Source organism: Aphelocoma coerulescens, assembly GCF_041296385.1.
Source record: "Aphelocoma coerulescens isolate FSJ_1873_10779 chromosome W unlocalized genomic scaffold, UR_Acoe_1.0 ChrW_unloc_scaf_3, whole genome shotgun sequence".
Classification (NCBI taxonomy): domain Eukaryota; kingdom Metazoa; phylum Chordata; class Aves; order Passeriformes; family Corvidae; genus Aphelocoma; species Aphelocoma coerulescens.
Genome location: NW_027184082.1, coordinates 948,045 through 970,277, shown reverse-complemented (window position 1 = coordinate 970,277; position 22,233 = coordinate 948,045).

Here is a 22,233-nt window from a genome sequence, read left to right as displayed (position 1 = left end):
TTGCGGCACAATGGTCCGCTTCGTAATTTCTAGGCCTAGGTACTTCCAAGGTGACATCCGTTGAATCTTTTCCTCTTGAAGCTCGAACCCTGCAGCAACCAATGCACTGATTGTCAGGTCGAGCACACTGGCAAGCATGTCATTGTCGGGGGCACACACGAGGACATCATCCATATAATGGAAGATGATGGCCTCTTTTGCTGCTGCGCGAACTGGGGCAAGCAAGGAAGAGACATACCATTGGCAGATGGTCGGGCTGTTCTTCATACCCTGTGGCAACACCTTCCAATGGTATCTTTTCCTTGGGGCTTCTCGATTGATAACAGGAATCGAGAAGGCAAAACGCGGGGCATCGTCATGGTGCAGGGGAATTTGGAAAAAGCAGTCTTTAATATCAATTACTGCCAGATTCCAATTTTGAGGGAGCATCGTTGGGGATGGCATCCCTGGTTGGAGAGAGCCCATGTCCTCAATAACATTGTTAATTTGACGAAGGTCCTGGAGGAGCCGCCATTTGTCTTTGTTAGGCTTTTTTATAACAAAGACAGAGGAATTCCAGGGGCTGTTGGATTTCAAGATATTCCCCTTTTTAAGTTGCTCCTCCACGAGCTTCTCGAGCGCCTTCAACTTCTCACCATGGAGCGACCACTGCTCCACCCAAATGGGGTGATCAGTTTTCCAATTTAGTTTTTGAGTAGGGCGCTCTTCAGTGGCCGCAACCCAAAAATTTTTCGGGGGGTCAGGTAGGTCAATTGTGACTCCCCACTGCTGCATGAGGTCTCTCCCCAAGAGGGGTTCTTTGTAGTCTAATACAAACGGACGTATGTTTGCCAATTGTCCGCTCGGTCCCTTGATTTGCACGATGCTCTTTGATTGTTTGGCCAATTGAATGCCCCCAACACCTTGCACGTGTCCAGCCACGTTCTGCAATTCCCAATGTGCCGGCCATTCCCGTGTGGGAATGATCGTCACATCTGCCCCTGTGTCCAGAAGCCCCCTGAGGTGCAGGACTTCCTCCCCTCTGTTGACTTCGCAGCCTACCCGAGGCTTCTCTGTCCCTATTACATGTGTGGCACACACCGTTGGGGGTGGCCTTTCTACAGGGATAGCCTGGGTGACTGTCTGCCCTCTGGGCAGGAACAGAGGTGGGTGGACACAGCGCAGCCAGAGAACGGGTCCTTCGGGACTAGATGTCATTAGTCCCGGAGCGACTTCGATCTCTTGTGGTGTGCAGGTAACATTTCCGACTATGACATACCTGTCAGGGCCTTGGTCTCCTGCCCAAAGCTCACCACCAGTGTTTACGGGTGCGGTATGCCACTCGTTGGTCCTTAGGTGGAGCGGTGTCAACAGCTGCAACCTGAAAGAACCATCAGAAAAAGAAGTCAAATCCAGTTTGAAGGTCATGTCCGGTGGTTTTGCCTCTCTAAGTTTCCCCTCCCCCTTGCGTCCCGTCCCTTTTTTGTCTTCACGCGGGGCGGGCGCGCGCTCCCCATTCAGTTTTTTCCTTGCAGTTGGCCCTCCTGTCCCCCAGGTTCATGTTCCTTTTTAAATTGCAGGAGCTGCCACTTGAGCGGGCAGTCCCTTGTCCAATGTCCAGGCTGGTCACATAGGAAGCAGGTGTTTCTGGCCTGCAGGGTTCGCCTGTGGCTGTTCATGGTTGGAGGTGGTTTGGTGTTCGGGCCCGTGGTCTTCCTCTGGTCCGCTGCAGGGCGATGCGTTGCTGTTCCCACTGAAGCCATTCCTCTGGGCCGCTGTCTCTCCGAGCTGGTAGGTTGCAGGTGTGGTGCCTTCGCAGCACAAACTTCCAACATGTCCTGTATGGTTGGCGGGGGGTCCAGGGGGAGGCTCAGGATGGCCACCTTGCACTGAGGGTTAGCATTCACCATGGCCATCTCTGCAATGACCTCTTCCCTGGCCGCCGGCTGCTTAACCTGCAACTCTACAGCTCGGGTTAGTCTCTCCACAAACTTCAGGAATGACTCAGTGGGTTCCTGCTGGACTTGCGAGTAAGATTCTACGGGCATATCAGGCCTCAGACCAAGGAATGCCTTACTGGCTGCTTCCTTGATCTGTTGCAGAACCTCCAAAGGCAAGCCTTGAGCCTGCTTTGGAGCCAGAGCCCAATCTCCTTCGCCGCTTAGATGGTCCAATGTAAATTCCTGATTGACGGCATCAACGGCCATACCAGAACCTTGCAAGAGCGCTGGAAGGAGTCTGCGGAGCTCCCTTTCCCATGCTGCTTTCCAGAGCAGAAACTCTGCTGAGGAAAGCAGGCATGAGAAAAGCTGACGCAGATCAAAGGCTGTCATTACTGCTCCGGAGAGACTTGCCTTTAAAAGGCCACGAAAATATCCGCTTTCTCTCCCAAACTCCTTCTGCGCCTTGCAGAGTTCCTTTGTTGTTTGGTGGGAGGGGGGTTCCCAGCTGACATGGGTTGTTCCTCCTCTCCGGGACCTCTGATAATAAACCGGAGCGGCGGAGGGAATGGGATCCAGTTCCGGGTTCCGGTCCTCGGGCCCCCCCCCCCTTCCGGCCAGACACCGTGGGAACCGGAAAGACAGGCGTGGGAACCGGAAGCAGGAAGTGGGTGGCAGCCGGGCACGGAGCCGCGATTTCTGGGGGCGGAGCACGGGGGCGCGCACTGGTGGCAGGTAGGAGGGGTAAGAGGGGTGGATCCAACTTGGGAGTAGGAGGGGTCGGGGCGAAAGGGGTTGGGACTCGGGAGAAAGGGATTTCGGGTGGAAAAGCGAGGGGGAAGGCAAGAGGGGGTCCCTTCCACGTGGCGCCCGCCATCTTGTCTTCCTCGGGCAGGGAGGGCATTTTCTAAACTTTCTGGATCACTAAACCGAACTCGGGGTCTGATAACTGGGGAAGTCGGGGAACGGGATAAGCCTCGGGCAGTCTGGCCGGGACTGTCCGAGCGAGGGCTCCGAGAACCCCGAGGAAAGCCAGGGAGACGGTGGCACCCCTGCGCATCGCGGGTTGCTCTCCTCAGGATGCCCATTTGAGGGGACACGGGTTCGGGAGACGGGTTAGGGGTAACAACTGGGGAATTCGGGGCTGGTTGTCCTTCCCTCTCCCTTTTTTTAGCTAACACCGATCGAATCTGCAAATACAGAAAAGAGAAATCTTTCTCTTTGGCAGAATTTGATCGCGCTAGCTTCTCTCCCGCAGCATTCCAAAAAGGAACGGTCAAAACCGTATCCTGAGAGCACTGAGGGAAGTGCAGAAACAGCCACCGAATAAACCGTTTTAAACATCCCTTTGAAAAACTTATCCCGCCACCCTCAAGGAGTCCTGCAACTTGGAGAAATACCCCTTTCTGTGCTGTGGAAAGTTTAGTGCCCATAGCCGACAGCACAGCGTCTGGAGCTGAATCTTTAAAGCCTAGAACGCCGGTCTCCCAAAAACCAACCGGAGACAAGCGAACCGCGCTTGTTCCGGGGCTGCGCAGCCTACGTTCGGCTCTTCGAGAGCCGGGGACCATCCTGGTCCCTCCGAAAGCCTTTACCGGCTTTGAGGCAAGTTTTCCCCCCCCCCGGGGAAAAATACTTACCTGACTGGCGTCCAGGCAAGCTCCAGGCGACCGGTTCCCCCGCCGAGAACGACTTCGCGGCGCGGCGAAGCTACCGTCCTCACCCCCAGGAATGCAGCTCACTAAAATGGAGCGTGCTGCAGCTGGGGTAGCTTGACGTCCCGAGGACGCACTTGTCGAAACAATCAGTCCCTTCCGTGGGGTCCGATGGAAGTGGGGCCCCACACCCGGGCGCCAAGCTGCCTACGGCGAGGACGCCCCTTCCGTGGGGTCCGATAGAACGAGGAACCCCACGCTCGGGCGCCACGCTGTCTTTGCGGTCCGATGGAACGGCAGCCCCACGCTTGGGCGCCAAATTGCCGTAGTGTCCTCTGGGAACAGTTCCCACTCAGCCCGGTCAGCTCGGGACACAGCAGGCAACAGGGGCCAGCCTCTGATATCGGAGGAATCGGAGGTCTGGCTCGTGGGTCCTTCGAAGGGACCACGGCGATAAAGGCAGACGGCGGGGGAAAGGGGGCAGGCTCAGAGTTGGGTTAAATCCAGAAAGTTTATTGGTCCTCCGAATGAGGGGACCTCAACCACCAGGGGTGCCCAACCCAGAGCACCTGCAGATCGCGCGCCAGGGCATTTTATGGCGGGGGGGGCATGGGGGGGGGGTGTACAGAACAACCAACCAGGGAAGGGAAGGGTGCGGCAAGCAGAACGAGGGACACATAAGGGAACCAACTATAACAGGGGAAGGGAGGGACTCCTTTCCCAGGACTAATCACCTGGCCCCCTGGCTAGAACTTTCCAGAAGCCTGGGAGGGGTGGCAGAGTGACAGACAGGGTCCTGGGAGGAGATAAAAATGACAGATAGTGTGATTTAAATAAAACGGGGAGGGGTGCCAACTGGGGTACACCAAACTTACAGAACATAGGGGGGAGACCCGGACTGAACTAAACAAACACACTCCCACATCCCTTCACTTGCTGACTTCGGCGGAGGAAGACATGCAGACAATCAATGTGATTGATAAAGCAAGCTTCGTTTATTGGCAATACAGAGGCACTTATATAGTATGAGTGTACATGCTTATCAGTTCTTAATTGGTTTAAACTTACAAAAGCGCATTCTTGTTTCTACATAATTGGGTAAAAGAATACATTTGGCAAGCTTCTACTATTTATGTTTTAACTTGAAAAATCAAAGTTCTTCCTCCCTTTTCATGGTCAGTACATCTTATCAGCACAGCACTGTACCTCCTTAAAACTCCCTTTTGATTCTCAGGCCTGTTTCTCACACAGGCATTTTCTCATGCAGGCATTTTCTCATGCAGGCCTTTGCTTGTACAGCTCTTTTATTGATCTGTACCCTTCAACTTTATCAATGATCCATGTCCCTGATCCTCTAACCATTCTTCAACAGCTTTCTTCTGTTTACCACTTGCAGATGAGAGTCAAATAATTTTTGCTTTTGAATGGGAAAATCCTAGCACAGGAAGAAAAAGCAGCTTACCTGGACAGTGTTACCTCAAGGGTTCAAAACTGTCCCATGCTTTTTGGAAATCAATTAGCTAAAAAAAATTGGAACAGTGGCAATCTCCACCTGGAGAAGGTACGCTTCTGCAATATGTAGATGACTTGTTAGTTGCTACAAAAACTGCTAAAGAGTGCCTTGAGTGGATAGTGAGCCTATTGAACTTTTTGAGATTAAATGGTTATTGAGTATCTCAACAGAAAGCTCAGCTGCTGCAACAACAGGTGACCTACCTCAAATACGAGATCTCTGGAGGACAACAATCTCTGGGGACCACATGGAAAGAAGCAATCTGCCAAACACCTAAGCCACAAACTGTAAGAGAACTTCACGCTTTTCTTGGAATGACAGGTTTGTGCCGGTTGTGGATATACAATTATGGACTAATTGTGAAGCCTTTATACGAACTAGTAAAGGTCTCTAAAAATGCTGTGGTATGGACTCCTGAAGCTGACAAGGCCTTCAAAGAATTGAAGCATGAACTTATGAGAGCCCCAACCCTCGGACTTCCTGACATAAGTAAGCCTTTTTGGCTGTTTTCAAACGAGAGGCAGGGGATGGCTCTGAGAGTCTTGGCACAGCGGTTGAGCCCCTACAAAAGAGCAGTAGCATATTTCTCCAAGCAACTGGACACTGTGAGCAAGGGGTGGCCTACCTGCCTCAGAGCAGTTGCAGCGGTCATAATGAACATTAAAGAAGCAAGAAAATTCACACTAAGAAAAAAAAATGACTGTTTTAGTGTCACACACAGTGTCAGCTGTCCTAGAGCAGAAAATAAATCACTAGTTGTCTCCTTCAAGATTTCTCAAATATCAAGTGGTTCTGGCCGAATCTGATGACATTGACATTCAAGTGACTAACATTGCTTTCTTTCTGCAAAGGAAATCTTAAGCTGAACCAGTAGTACACAATTGCCTAGAAACCATCGAAGCTGTGTATTCCAGCCACCCAGACCTGAAAGAAGAACCACTCCCAGATGCTGACAACTGGTTTACTGATAGCAGCAGTTTCATGAAACAAGGGACGCGAATGTCTGGGTATGCTGTGACCACTGTCTCTAAGGTAATTGAGTCAAATTCATTACCTGCAAGAACTTCAGCACAGAAAGCTCAGCTGATAGCTCTAACCCAAGTGTTAGAGCTGGCCATGGGAAAAATCATCAACATTTGGATAAACTCCAAATATGCTTATGGAATTGTCCATGCGCAATTTGGAAAGAAAGAGGACTTAACGGCTCAGAAGAAAGTTGTCAAACATGCAACTGACATCCTCAGACTCCTTGAAGTGGTAAAACTCCCATCACAGGTGGCAATTATGCATTGCCAAGGACACTCTAAAGGTAATACTCTCCCTGAAGAAGGTAACAGATTGACAGATTATGAAGCCAGGTTAGCCGCTGAAAGAAAAGAGCCAGTAATGACTGCATTAATACCCACTGAAGTAGATACTAGGCAACCAATAAATTATTAACCATCAGATTACAAATGGATGCAAGATAATAAAGGAAAACTTCTAGAGAATGGATGGGGACAGTTAAAAACAGGCCAATTAGTAATACCTCAGAAAGCTTTGAAACACTATGTGAAATCTGAAAATAATAAAACTCATTGGGGAGTAGATCCTCTCAACCAATATCTCAAAGCACAAGTTGCAAGCCCATGTTTGTTAGAAGTCTTTAAAGAAGTAACATCACAATGTGACATTTGCTTAAAGAACAATCCAAATACAACAGTTAGGCTAGAACAAGGAGTGATTGACAGAGGAACTTTTCCAGAAGAACTATGGCAAATAGATTTTTCTGAACTGCCAAGGGAGGTTTCAGGTATCTATTAGTCCTAACTGACACCTTTTCTGGGTGGCCAGAGGAATTCCCTTGTAGAACAAACAAAGCTAGAGAAGTAACAAAAGAATTGCTAAATGAAATCATCCCTAGGTTCAGAGTACCCAGGGAAATCTGCTCTGATAGAGGAACACATTTTTGTGCACAAATTGTGCAAGCAGTCAGCAAAGTGCTGGGAATTCAGTGGCAGCTTTGTACCCCCCTACAGGCCACAAGCTAGTGGTCAAGTAGAGAAAATGACCCATATGATTAAACAACAAATAGCAAAAATTTGCCAAGAAACCAATTTGTATTGGTACCAGGCTCTACCTATCACCCTTGTGTGACTCAGAATAAAAGCTTGATCAAAAGAAAAAATTAGCCCGTTCAAAATTCTTTATGGTAGACCTTATGGACTAAATACCACACATGATGAAAATTTGGCTCAAGTAGGCAATCAATATATCTGTGAATATTTGAAATCAATCAACAAACAATTGCATCACAAATTTAATATAGTGTTTGAGAATCAACCTAAACAGCCAGATCATAAATTGCATGCAACTGATCCTGGTGACTGGGTATATGTTAAGAATTTTTCAAGTGATCCTCTACAGGAGAAGTGGGACAGATCTTTTCAAGTCCTTCTGACGACTTTCACTGCGGTTCGCATAAAAGAGAGACCTACCTGGATTCATTATACCTGAGTCAAGAAATCTCCTGTTAAACGATAGACTGCAACGGCTGTTGATGCTGAAGAACTGAAACTGAAAATCAGCCGCAAACTATGAATACATTGTTATGCTTTGTTGCTTTGTGGCAAGTGACTATAACCTTCAATGTTAACAACTATGTAGCTTTGCTGAAATCCATAGCTAACCGTACTAAAATAAGGGATTTTTGGTTGTGTGAAGAAGTACCACCATTGTTGGGGGTGCCCTCCAGTAATTGGACTAAGATAAGCCCGTATTCCCTGTATGAGCATACACCAATGTGAACGGCCAGGCTCCCCTATGGGAATGCCTTCTTTTCAGTTGACACTTGTCAATCAATCTATTACTTATACAGAATCAAAGTTTGCAAGACCCAATCTTGGTTATTTTAACAACACTAGCAATTGGACCAAAATTGTTCCCCTACCATGGACCTGGTTCAACATAACTTTACTTGTCCCCTCACAACAGTGGCATAACTATTTGTACATCAGACGCATTAATGATCCCTTAAGAATTACAGTGAGTTGTTGTTGCAGTGAGCCATGGCTCTTGCCAGGGTGTTCTGGGCCCCGTTGGACAAAAGGTCCAGTGGTTTAATTCTCATGAGGCCCAGGAACCCTAAGATAGCTGCCCACCACAACATAGACACCCTCAGGCTGTCTGGCAAGAAAGTTCGTTAGCCAAGACGGGAAAGACTTGACACCCTGCACGTCTGCAATGACCACTGCTCTCCCCTCTCTTGGTTTCCACATCACTCTGTCATTGGCCTGTGCTCACCCTCTCTGCCTACCTCTCTCCCCATTGGTTAAGTTGCATGTATCCCCGCCTATGTAACACCCCTTGTCTGTTCTGTTATTGGATATTCTGTGATTGCTCTGCCCTGAGCAGTGGGGTAGAAAATCTCCTGCCAGAGATGTTTTCTTGGCTCTTCTCGGCCCCTCTCTCCCAGGCTCCAATAAACCCGTTCCTGTCTCCCCGAGAAGAGTCCCTTGTTGCTTCGTCTCTCATTGCGCCTTTTCCATCGGTAGCTAAAGCGAGCCTTGCCTGGACCTCGCTTAGCCTCCCGCTCTCCCTCGGCACCCGTCCTATGCTACTGTGGCAGGCAAGGCAATTGCCCAGTGCCCGGCCCCTGAGCTAGCCACCCGGCGGGCATCGCGGCATTTGGCGCCCAATGTGAGGCAGCGTGACCCACTGCCCAACCTGCTTGCCTCGGACGGAGCCCGCCGGCTGCCAGACTGCGCCGCCACCACCGCGCCGCTGCTGAGTGCGACTCTCCAGCGTGTGCCGCCAGCGGCTCCGCCGTATGCACCACCACCCGCTGCTGCCGCTGCGAAGACAGCCGCCGCGCGCCATAGCCGCGTACTTCGTTGTAGCCGCGTGCTGCTGCAACCACGGCACGGAGCGAAGCACCACCACCGCTGCTGAGCCGCGCACCCCACTTCCGCCGCGTGCAGCAACCGCTGCCAGGTGCACTGAGCTGCGTGCTCCGCTTTTGCAGCGCGAAGTGCCACCGCCAAGCCACCACCACACGGACCACAGCCACCATGGCGCAGACCAACGCTTGCTGGCGCCGCCCGGCCCCGACCACTCCTGGCTGCGTGTTCGCCGCGGCCAGCATGGTCGCCGCGGCGCGCGTGGCGCTCCCAAGGCTGCGAGACCCCTCTTCACCAGAGATCCACAAGGGTAAAGGAGAGAGCCTCCACCATACCGTCTTTTCTTCCAGGGAAGTCCCAGGGATTGGTAAGTTTTCCTGGGGAGTGCACCGCACTCGACGTGAGCATGTCCTGGACCTCTGCGGGTGGTGAGCGGTGCCAACCATCACTCCACCTCGCCGATGTTGGCCGTGACCAGTCGTAGCAAGTCCACCGGGAAGGGGTTGTAGCAGGGAAGTTTAGTTTTGTTTTGCCTTTTTATGGTCAGCGGGGGGAAGCTGAGCTATGGGGTATAAGCTGTCCATAGTTCAACGAGGATTTTATGTCCAAGTTGTGGGTTCCCTTGAAGATTATGGTTTTAAGTTTTCAAAGGGCCTCTTAAAGAAATTTGTACGGTGGATTTTCCACCACTTCCCCAGCTCCTCTGCTGATCGAGCTTTAGATTTCAAGTTCTGGGTTCATGTTGGGGAGCGGCTGGGAGAAGTTGCTGCCACAGGGGAAAAGAAGGTTTACCCTTACATGCCCCTGTGTGCAGCAGCTATCAATTCTCTTAAGAGGTTCCAAGGGGAGGGTAGCCCCAGTCCTCTTCCCTCCGACTGTCCCTCAGCTTCTCCCACACCCCCCTCCCCTCCCTCTCTTGTCCCTGTCGAGACTGGCTCAGGGGAGGTAGCCCGGCTCAAGCCACGGGGTTGCTCTCGTCTCCCCGACCCTCCTGAAGCCTCTCTCTGCCCTTCTCAAAGTGAGACTGCGCACCCCACCTCGGACCCTTCCCATAACCCATTTTCCTCCCTTGTTTGCCCTATGTTCCCCAGGAACGAGTTTGTTGTAGCCCCCAGCTATAACCCCTTGTACTAGTTTGAAAACAAACCAGTGGGAGGCACCAAGTCAGAATAACAATTTGATGGGGAAAATTAAAGGAAAGGGAAAAAAAAAAAACTAAAAGAAAACACTGGTTCAAACTGACAGAGTTAAGATACAACCTGAGTCCCTGTTAAGCAGGGTGGTGGTAGCAGTCTGGTAGAATGGTGGTTGCAGTCCTCTGAAGCGGTGATCCTGTAGAGGAAAAAAAAAAAAAGGTCTTCTCTTCCTCAGAAGGTCCAGTGATGGCTCTGTAGCTCCTGTCCTCTGGAAATCCAGTGGGGAAGGGCTCTCTCTGGTGTTCAGTCTCAGATTATATCCACGATGGGATTCTTGGTTCCTCCCTCTGGGTGGAGCATCTCACAATGGTGTAATGAGTCATGAGGCCAAGTGTTGATTAGGCTCATTAACAGAAGATAGTCCGGAGGGAGTTATCTCTGAGTCATGTGGCAGGACAATGATGGGCCATTAACAGAAAGATAGTCCAGGGGGAGGAGGAAAGGAAACACTGCCCCACCTGATTTCAATGGCTCATGAGGATGGTAATAGAATACACCTCAACCCAGGACACCCCTTTGTTTCTTCCCCGACCCCTCCACCATCTTATACTCCCTTGTCCCTCAACCCCTTCCTTGGTACACAAAATGGCAGTGTCCACCATTTTGAAGAACAATCAGTCATCTTCCATTTTGTGTCCTCCTTCTGCTCAGTTTCCCACTGTTTTGCAAAGCTCCTCCCTTACTCCCTCCCTCACTCCTCCCCTCATCGCTCTGCCTCCTCCCTTGATGTCAAGTCCCTCCCATACCATCAAGCCCCTCCCTCTCCTGAACCCCTCCCCTCCCTCATATTCTTCTCCTCCCACTGGAAACCCCGCCCACTGACAGCTGGTATCCAGTTCCCACGCTCCCCCTTCCGGTTACCACGCCACTAGGGCCGGAAGCAGTGGACCTGAAGGCCAGATGCCAGAACAGGAACAGGCCCTAATGGCCACTCCTGTCACTTACAATTGTGAGAAACAAGACAACTCTTAGTTAAATAAAAAATTAAAATAATTTATTGAAAACAGAAAAATTGAGAAATTACAGAAATTAGAAAAATATAAAAATTTGGGATCCTATGGCTCGATAGATGGTATGCCCCAGGAGTGCAGGGATCTGAGATCTTCTGGCTGAGATAGCACTGGACCTCAGGTAGAGAAAAAGGACTTGCAGTGCTGAGCTGACTTTTGGCTGGTCCAAAAGTCAAAAAAATTATTAAAGGCTCCTTAATAGGAGTAAGGCTTTTAATGCCCAGCACTGATGTCCACCACAGCTAGCCTGCAGAGAACACTCTCTCCTCTCACCTCTCTGAACTTTTTGAAGCCTGTCTCGTTGTTTTATAGTGCCTTTGCTCCGCCCCAGTCTGCCCACAGCCCGTCCACAGCCCGCCCCTTTGGTTTAAAGTGATTGGTGCTTTCCCTTTGACAGATCATCTCCGTCTACCAATGGCTCATCGTTGTCAGAGGAGTGGTATCAGTTGAGATAAGGGTGCTAAAATGCCCTCATTAAAATTTGGGTTGCCATGGAGCTTGCCTGCAGGGCTAAGGGGCTAAAAATAGCTGGTGGCTGTTACAAACTGGGGTTTTGAAGTTAGCCCTTGGACTAAAGTGCAAAGTAAAAACACCTGAAAAAAAAATTAAAATACATCTAATACATCTTAAAACATTTGTAAAAGTAGACAATGAACATAGGAAAGATAACTCTTATGGTGTACAGGTGGTTTAAAGTTTGAGAAGGGGACATAAGTTGGGGATTTTTAACTGGGGAATTTCTAACTGGGAATGGTGCAACTCTCTTAATAAACTACTTTGAACAATTGAAAACACTGATAATGGAACTTGATTTTTGTACCTGGGCTGATGGGTTAATTTTAAAATTCAATTTAAAAAATATTTAACTCAGAATTAATTAATTAAAGCACTTAATATGCAAAGACCAAGCACAATTAGGGATTTCATGTATGACACAATCGACTTAGAGCGAATCCCCAGTGAGATGCCTTTCCCCAAGCTGACCTAAAGGAGATTTGTAAAGCAGCCAAAGAATTCAGCCATGATTCCCAATATTTTCAGAGCTTGCTCCTTGCATCCTTTACCCCCAGAGTCATGGTCCCATTTGACATCAAAAGTGTAATGACCTGCCTCTTTTCCCCGATGGAGTCTATCCTCTGGGAAAAGATGTGGAAAAGGTCACTAGCAGATTTGCTAACCACCTATTCAAACAACCCTCAATTGGCTACTTTGACACTAGACCATCTCTGTGGGCAGGGTGCATGGACCAAGCCCCAAGACCCGGATGCTAATATCCCCGAGCCTGTCCTTCAAGATCTCAAACAAGCTGCATTAGCAACGCTACAATCTGCTTCTACTGCCATCTCCCCGGTGACACATTTCATGCAAGTAGTCCAGGGGAGATCTGAGTCTTTTGTAAATTTTATAGATCGCCTCACTCAGGCTGTTCGTGCCCAGACCAAAGGAGTCGAGTTTCAAGACCAGCTTTTAGTAGAGCTTGCTTGGTCTGGGGCAAACGCCTGTAAGGCAGTGATCAGAGCACTCCCCCTAGACCCTTCACCTACCCTAGATCAAATGGTGGAAGCTTGTGTGAAATTAGTCACTGTCCACCCAAACAACACTAGGGGAGGACTTGCGGCAGCAGTGGAGAGGACCAATGCACCCCCAGGAAAATGTTACCGATGTGGGAAGATGGGACATTGGTCCAAAGAGTGTAGAGCACCCTGGAAATTAACATCTTTGCCTGAGTCTTCTGTTTCAGGACCCGGTGCCCAGGGTCAAAATTGTTGCTGCAGTCATCGGCCAAGTTCCCACCTTCCACCATTGGGAAACTGAAGTGTCAGCACGAGGTCGCTCTGCGCCCCGATACAAATGGAGCGACACTGACACCAAATGACAAAGACAAACCACCTGACTTGACTCTAGCAGCTACTTCTTCTGCGCCATCAGAAGAGATCGCACAAGCTGCGGCAGTCTTTTTCACCTGGAAGATGGGAAAACCAGTTACTATCTCTCTTGCTTCTAGGTTGCACGTCTCAGACAATAGACCCCAAACAGTACACACCCGAATAGGACTGTCTGTTCCACCGGAGTCATGGATTTTCACACTGGACTGACCACATCTGAATGCCCAGGGCTTCAAGTCTGCCCCTCCTTTGTTAAACTGAGGGGGGGAGACTTGAGGTTTTGGCATTATGTAATAACGCTCCATTGGACTGCCTTCTTTCCAACAAGGAGCCTCAAGTCCTCTGGGCGGAAGTGCTAGGATCCAACAGGCCAACCGTCGACTGCGAGTTGAGCCAACGGGATCAACCAATGTCCATGTCAGGTATGGTGGATACTGGGGCTGATGTCACTGTCATCTCCCGTAGAGAATGGCCCCAGACATGTCAGCTGGAATATGTGGCCCAGAACATCACTAGAGTGGGAGGTAACATAGCGGCTTTTAAGAGCACCAAAAATGTCACTATCAGAGGACCAGATGGACAATTGGCTACTGTCCGGCCACTTGTGATTGACACGGGGTTTACCTTGTGGGGCAGGGATGCCTTGTCTCAATGGGGGACTCGAGTTCATATTCTACCTGGCCAAAGTTTTTAGGCCAGGACACTGTTGAGCGCGACCACCCACGCATCAAGTGGCTATCTGACAAACCTGTGTAGGTGGAACAGTGGCCTCTGTCAATCAAAAAACGACGCGCTCTCGAGTCCTTTGTGGAGAAGGAATTAGCCAAGGGGCATATCGTTCATTTCTGATAGCCCTTGGAACTCCCCCGTGTTCGTCTTGCCTAAGCCGAAGTGAAACGGGTGGAGACTTCTCCACGACTTGTGTAAGATCAACGCCGCCATGGAAGACATGGGACCCCTGCAACCAGGTATGTCATCCCCGTCCATGCTCCACTGCGAATGGAAGTTAGCAGTCATAGATATCAAGGACTGCTTCTTCCATATACCTCTGCACTCTGATGATGCTCCGAGATTTGCCTTCTCTGTGCTGACTGTTAACTGGCAAGCCCCTATGCACAGGTATTATTGGATGGTGCTGCCGCAAGGCATCAAAAACAGCCCTAGCATCTGCCAGTAGTAGGCTGCGCGGGTCCTATCACCTGCCTGAGAACAGGCTCCGAATGCAATCATTTATCATTACATGGACGACGTCCTTGTGTGCGCCGAAGACGAGATGTACTTGGATTACACATTAGAATAGACTACTCGGGCAATCAAACAGCAGGTTTCAAGATCCACCCAGATAAAAGTCCAACGATTGTGCCCTTTAACCTACCTTGGCCTCCGCATGCAGGAGTCTACCGTAGCTCCCCAGCATCTCGAGATCACCGATGACCGTAGGACTCTTCGCGACTTACAGCAGCTCTGCGGAACTATCAACTGGGTCCGGCTGCTGCTGGGGATCGACACGGAGACTCTTGCTCCACTGTGCAACCTTCTCCGGGGAAGGGGTGAGCTGGACTCTCCTCGTACCCTGGCCCCGGAAGCACGGGAGGCCATAAGTAAGGTGCAGGATGACCTTTCCACTCGGCAGACACACAGGGTGGACCCAAGCCTTGACTTTCGCTTCATCGTGATGAGCAGGCTTCCCCATCTTCAAGGCCTGATTTTTCAATGGGATGCAGTGAGCAAGGAGCCCCTTCTAATCATTGAATGGGTTTTCTTGCCTCACATGCCATTCAAAAGCATCATGACACCACAGGAACTGATGGCCACGCTTATTTGGAAAGCCAGGTCTCGCCTCCGTGTTCTAGCGGGGTGCAACTTTGCATGCATCTATTTGCCTTTAAATTAGATGCTGATTTCGCGTTTCAAAACAGCAAGTGCTTGCAGTTTGCTCTAGACAGCTTCCCCGGGAAACTCTTGACACACCTGCCAGCTCATCAATTGCAGAGCCTAAATTTTATATTGATACCAAAAAATATATCGGAGCGAAGAACCACTTTGGGCCCTGACAGTTTTTACTGATGCGTCAGGGGCTTCTCACAAGTCCATTGTGACTTGGAAGCACCCCCAGACATCTGAGTAGGAATCAGATGTCGAGGTGGTCGAAGGGTCACCTCAGATTGCAGAATTAACCACACTTGTCAGGGCCTTTAAGAAATTCTCAGATGAACCGATTAATGGGGTCACTGATTCGGCCTATGTTGCAGGTGTTGTAGAGAGGGCTGAGACCTCAATGCTGAAAGAAGTTCCAAATCACAAACTATACAACTTGCTTTTGCAGCTTGTGTTTTTGCTGTCCCGCTGAAAGCAACCGTATTATATCATGCATGTGAGGTGTACTAGTTTGAAAACAAACCAGTGGGAGGCACCAAGTCAGAATAACAATTTAATGGAAATTAAAGAAAAGGAAAAACAAAAAAGTAAAAGAAAACACTGGTTCAAACTGACAGAGTCAAGATACAACCTGAGTCCCTGTTAGGCAGGGTGGTGGTAGCAGTCTGGTAGAATGGTGGCTGCAGTCCTCTGAAGCGATGATCCTGTAGAAAAAGGGTCTGCTCTTCCTCAGAAAGTCCAGTGGTGGCTGTGGGGCTCCTGTCCTCTGGAAATCCAGTGGGGAAGGGGTGTCTCTGGTGTTCAGAGTCTCAGATTATATCCACGATGGGATGCTTGGTTCTTCCCTCTGGGTGGAGCATCTCACAATGGGGTGATGAGTCATGAGGCCAAGTGTTGATTAGGCTCATTAACAGAAGATAGTCTGGAGGGAGTTATCTCTGAGTCATGTGGCAGGACAATGATGGGCCATTAACAGAAAGATAGTCCAGGGGGAAGAGGAAAGGAAAACACTGCCCTACCTGGTTTCAACGGCTCATGAGGATGGTAATAGAATACACTGCAACCCAGGACATGAGGTCACACACCGACCTTCTCGGTCCCATCGTGGAAGATAACCGGAGAGCTGACGCCTTGGCTGCCCCAGGGCAAGTAAACACTGTGCCTGGGATTTTCCAACAAGGAAAGCTGAGCCATCAGCTGTACCATCAGAATGTCCCAGCCTTGATGCGTATGCTTCACCTGACGCGCAGCCAGGCAAAGGCCATTGTGGCTACATGCCTGAGTTGTCAAAAATATCAGATACCATCGTTAGGCTCTGGGGTGTGTCCATGCGGCCTCCACAGTAATCACCTGTGGCAGACCGATGTGACGTACATTCCAGAGTTTGGCAGATCCAAGTACGTCCATGTATCAATCGACACTCACCACCAGCGCTGCAATAAACAAATACCTGCTCTATAGGCATTGGTCTATGGGGATTTATTTCTAGCTGTCCTGGGTTGCAGTGTATTCTATTGCAATCCTCATGAGCGGTTGAAACCAGGTGGGGCAGCGTTTTCCTTTCCTCCTCCCCCTGGACTATCTTTCTGTTAATGGCCCATCAATGCCTTGCCCCATGACTCATAGATAACTCCCTCCGGACTATCTTCTGTTAATGAGCCCATCAACACCTGGCCTCATGACTCATCAACCCATTGTGAGACGCTCCACCCAGAGGGAGAAACCAAGCATCCCATCGTGGATATAATCTGAGATTCTGAACACCAGAGGGAACCTTCCCACTGGATTCCCAGAGGACAGGAGCTACATAGCCACCACTGGACCTTCTGAGGAAGAGCAGCCCTTTACTACAGGATCACTGCTTCGACTGAACCACATCCATCACTTCAGGAGGACTGCAGCCACCATTTTATCAGACTGCTACCGCCACCCTGACTAACAGGGACTCAGGTTGTACCCTGACTGTCAGTTTAACCCAGTGTTTTTCTGCCTTTATCTTTTTGACTTCCCTATTAAATTGTTATTCTGACTTGGTGCCTCCCACTGGTTTGTTTTCAAACTAGTACACCGGCCTATCTTTCCAGCATCAGGATGTACAGCCCAAGGCCTCCCTCCCCTGACAATTTTCTTTATAACCCTGTTATTGGTTTTAGCACAAATCAAGTAAACTACAAAAGGTCACTTTGCCAGAGTAAAAAGACCCATAGCAACATACATTTTGAGGATGGCTTCTGCCAGTCCTCGAGAGCCCCAATGGCTACCTTCATGAAGTTGTTTTAATAACTGTAAGGCCAAAGCTTTTGGTATCCACTGCTTACCATCCCTTGTAAACCAATTATCCCCTCTTTCCTCTGCCCGAGTGGGCAGAGGAAAATTAATTATCTAAAGCTCCTCTGGTGGAAAACACAGTTTCTTTGTGTCTTGGTTTTGAAAGACAGGTGTCTGCTAAGGAAGGCAGAAGCCCCCCTTGAAGTGGCAGATATAACCCCTTTTCCTCTGAGTTATTATAATTTTGAAATCAAGGGCCTTTAGGCAAAGATGTGGGAAATAGGAATAACAGTTCTTTACTATATATATATATAGATATATAACCAGTCAAACAAAACAACAACAACTATGACAGTAACAGCAATTACAAACCCAGTCCCAGCCTTCTCGGCTGTCAGGCTATTTCCCCTCAGGTGCAGTTCCGCTTGCAGTCGGCAGGGGTGCTGGCGGCTCCTGGTGAGCAGGGCAGGTGCGATGGTTCCCCCGCTGCTGCAGGTGGCGCTCCGGAGCGAGCTCGGGGAGCACGCGGCACTGGTGCCCTGGGATCCCGGGGAAGGATGGAACAAAGGCTTCACAAACCGCTGGGCAGCCGATCCCGGGCTCTCGGGAACAGCAGGCTGGAGCGGCAGGCTGGAACAGCAGGCTGGAGCGGCAGGCACAAACACAAATCCTGAGTGGCAGACGAGATGTACCCAAAAGGGGAACCCCCTGGAGGTCCAGGCAGGCAGGGCAAGCACGGCTACAACGCAGCGAAGGCTCGAAGCAGCAGCGGGGCAGGGCGGCCACAGCCCAGCCTCCAGCAGGGCAGGGAAAGCAGCCCTGGGATCCCGGCGTTGTTTCCAGCAGAAAGAAAAATGGCCGAAAAAAAAAGGAACCAGCAGCTCGTTTCTCTGCAGCTTCTCTCTCTCCGGACGCTGAGAGCGAACTGAACCCACACCCAGGTGAAACAAAAGGGTAGCCACGCCCTTTTGTCTTCTCTTAAGCACCCAGCGATTTATCGTTTTAGCAACAGAATGGGGGAAAATGCCTTTAACAGAAAAAAACCTAGATCTCTTAAAACCCCAACACTTTGGCAGCAGTGGGGTTACTGGGAGCAAGGGGAGGATCTTAGAGATTTCTGGCAACAATGCAGCTTTCAGAGCTTATTCATCATCCAGTTGGTTACCTATTTCCTCCTCTGAGCACCCTGCCTGATGTCCCCTAATGTGTATTATTGCCATCCCTTTTGGTAAATTCACCACCTCCAATAGGAGAGAGATTAAGTTCTCATGAGCTAACGTTTTTCCCCTGCAGGTTAATAAACCTCTTTCTTCCCATAGCTTCCCAAATGCATGTATCACCCCATATGCATATTGACAGTCAGTAAAAACATTCACTATCTTGTCCCGGTATAATTCACAGGCTCTCACAAGCGCATACAGCTCAGCTTCCTTCCTTCCTTTAATTCCCTCCCATTAACGATAGTGTATGTATCCTGTAACTCAATTCCCTTCTATCACCCTTGAAGACCCATCAATGTTTATTTTCTCCCTCAGGCCAGGGAGTGTCTCGTGAACCTTCCCTAGCCAGTGTCTGCAGATCTATCACCTGGATGCAGTCATGGGTTTCTTCCCAGCCCCCTTCTTCAGGGCCGTTCAGACAAGAGGTTGGGTTAAACCCTTCCCCACTTTTCAATTCTAAATCTTCCTGTTCCATTAAACAAGATTCACACTGTAATAACCGAGCACTGGTCATCCACTTAGAGACTCAGTTAACAAAGCTTTAACCTGATGTGGAACTTTAACAATCAGATACCCTCCTCTTGTCAGCTTTTGGGCCTCGGTTACCATCAAGGCCATGGCTGCACAGTTCTGCAGACAATGAGGCCAGCCTCTGGCCACTGGGTCTGACAGCTTAGAAAAATAAACAACAGGCCACTGTGTTCCCCCATGCTCTTGTAGCATAATTCCTTTAGCGTGGCCCTGTTTAACATTCACATATAGCTCAAATTCCTTTTCTGAGTCTGGAAGAGCTAAGACTGGGGTATTAACCAATTTGTCTTTTAATTTTCCAAAGCTTTGCTCTCCTTCTGGTGTCCATACCAGGACATTAGGACTGTTTTTGGTTAAAAAGTCATATAAAGGCCTGGCCAAAACAGAAAAATCCTCAATCCATGCTCTGCAGTACCCCACCGACCCTGAAAAACTGTTGTAGCTCCGTGGGTTTTTTTTGTTGTTTTTTTTTTTTTTTTTTGTCTGGGGTAATGGTATTTGTAAAATTCCTTGTATTCTTTCTGGATCAATACACCGTAAACCTCCAGTCAAAATGTGTCCCAAATATTTAACCTTTTTCTCTTCCAACTGTGCCTTCTTTTCAGATACTCTAAGTCCCTTTTTAGCAAGAAAATTAAGCATCTTCACAGTAGCCTCTTCAACCACCTTTTCCTGTTCCCCTGATAAAAGCAAATCATCCACATACTGCAACAACCTAACTCCTGAGGGTGGAGTAAACTCTCTTAATATTTTCTGCAAGGCTTGCCCAAACCAAACCGGCGATTCTGTATATCCCTGCGGGAGGACTGTCCATGTCAACTGTTGTTTTACCATCCTCCTTCCTCCTGTTCCCACTCAAAGACAAAATACTGTTCACTGTCCTTGATAATCGGACACCCCCAGAAAGCATCCTTCAAATCCAGTACTGAATAATACTGATCTGAAGAAGGGATCTGATTCAGGATGGTATAGAGGTCTGGAACTGTGAGATGCCTTGGTTTGACAATTTCATTTAATATTCTTAAATCCTGCACCATTCTGTAGGTTCCATCTGGTTTCTTAACTGGTAGGAGTGTTATAGGGAGACATACATGGCTCCAAATACCTGCCTTTAGCAGGGACTCAATGACAGGCTGTAACCCCTCCCTTCCTTCCCTTAGAATAAGGTATTGCTTTTTAGACACCACTTGTCCTGATTGCTTCAAAGTAACTTGGAGAGGCTCTATATCTAATTTTCCATATTTCTCTGGGGCTGCCCACACTTCCAGGTTTATTTCAGCATAGGCCTTCTCAGACATTTTACACAAAGTTACCACAGTGTTAGCCTCTGTATCATTTTTCACAATACTAATTTGCATTCCCAATTTAGCCATCAAATCCCTTCCCAGTAAATTACAATCACAATTAGGAACAAAGAGGGATTCATGCATTTCAAACCTATCCCCCACATCTGCCAACAGCGGTTGAATATAATGCACTTGCTCATCCTTTCCACTCACCCCTTGAATAATCAAAGATCTTTTTGACAATTCCCCCCCTTAGGGATAAAATTTAAAGTGGATCTAGAGGCCCCTGTGTCTACCAGGAAACACGCCTCCTCTTGATCCGGACCCATGTTAAAAGTTAGCAAGGGCTCCTGTGTGGTGGGTGCCTGGTATAATGGGAGCCCCTGACACCCCTAACAATCCATCTCCATTATCCTCTGGACTTCCTCCTCCTGAGGATCCAGTTTCTGTGGACATTCTCACTTTCAGTGTCCCTCTGCCCTGCAGACACACACTAATTCCTTCCCAATCGCTGTTTGGGTCGGCTCTCCCCTGCTGAGGAGGGAATGCCTTTGCCACTTCCTTGTGGCCGACCCCATCCCTTCAATCCCTGGGGACCCCTTGGGCCCTGCAGTTTGTCCCTCTGGGGCTGTAAAACTGCCATCACCTTTGCCTTTGCTTTTGCCTTTTCTTCATCCCTTCTTACATACACTTGCTGTATCTTTCTAACCAGTTCATCTAGGGACTTATTCTGCCTTTTCTCTAGTCCCCCCCACTACTGCCTGTGGGTACTCATTCTCCCACAGCTCAAAATCTTTCGTTTCTCCAGTGAACCAACCAAAATCCTTAAAAGAAAATTCTAATCCTTCCACATACAATCTGCATTTCCCAGATATTCCTTCCTCCTCCTCTTTGTGCTCACTCTCCTCACCACACACCATATTCCAGAGATGGTCTCTGTCCTGCCGCAGTGTCCAAATGGCTCCTCAGCCCCCCAGTGTTCCCGGTGGGCACGGTCAGCAGCACCACAGGCGGCCGGGGCGTCCCGCAACCTCATAGGGGCTGGCGGTCACTGCCGCCTCTGCCCGGGGGTGGCAGGGTCAGGCACTGCCCGGCGCTGAGCCCCAGCTGCCCCACAGGCTCCCAGCCCGTGCTCCCGGCCCCGCAGCTCTGCGCCCGGTCCTGCTGCTCCTTGCCTCAACCATATTAACCCTATTTGTCCATCTCCTCTTGTCGAGACTCCTTCTCGACTCCCCTTATTGCCCCCTCTGAGCATGGATTATTGAGACCCCTTCTTTACTCCCCTTATTGCCCCTTCTGAGCATCTATGTCCTTAATTACTTCTGTGAGAATGTGTAAAGCAACTCCACATTCTTCCAAGAGATTCTTCGGAGATATTTTGGGATCGTCATTCCTTTTGCCGGGGCCCCTTCCTAGCTTTACCTTTGCTACCCTCCATGGGTGCCTTGTTTTACCAGTGCTACCCACCATGGGTGCCCTCCCAGGTTTGCTCCCCGAAGATCCCATTGTACTCACCGGTGAGATTTTCAGTGGTCCTTCCCTGTGAACTCTTCACGGATCCCCCTGGTCCGCCACTCGTCTGTCTCCTGGACAGTCTCGGCAACCCAATCGATCGCCCAGTGCCGGCGGCCATCAAGGGGAGCTCACACCGAAACTGGGTGAGGCTCACCTTCAGCTCTGCTCGCTGCCCACCGGCCCAGGACGGTGGAAATATCCCAGACAAGAGCCCCCAAATTGTCCGGAAAATTAATCCACAAACACCAGAGGGTTATGTCCAAAAAGGAGACAGAGGAGTCCTGTTACTTCATTCGAATAAAGGGAGAGGCCATGGGGCATTTCCCCTGGGGTCTCTCAAATTTTTGGATGGTGCAGCCTCCTATTTATCCTAATTTCCCGACTGCATTTCCCTCTCTCTTTCCCCATTGGCTGAGGTACTTGAGAGGTACAGACTTCCCAAAACGCCTAAGACTCCCTTCTAATGTATAACCCCTCC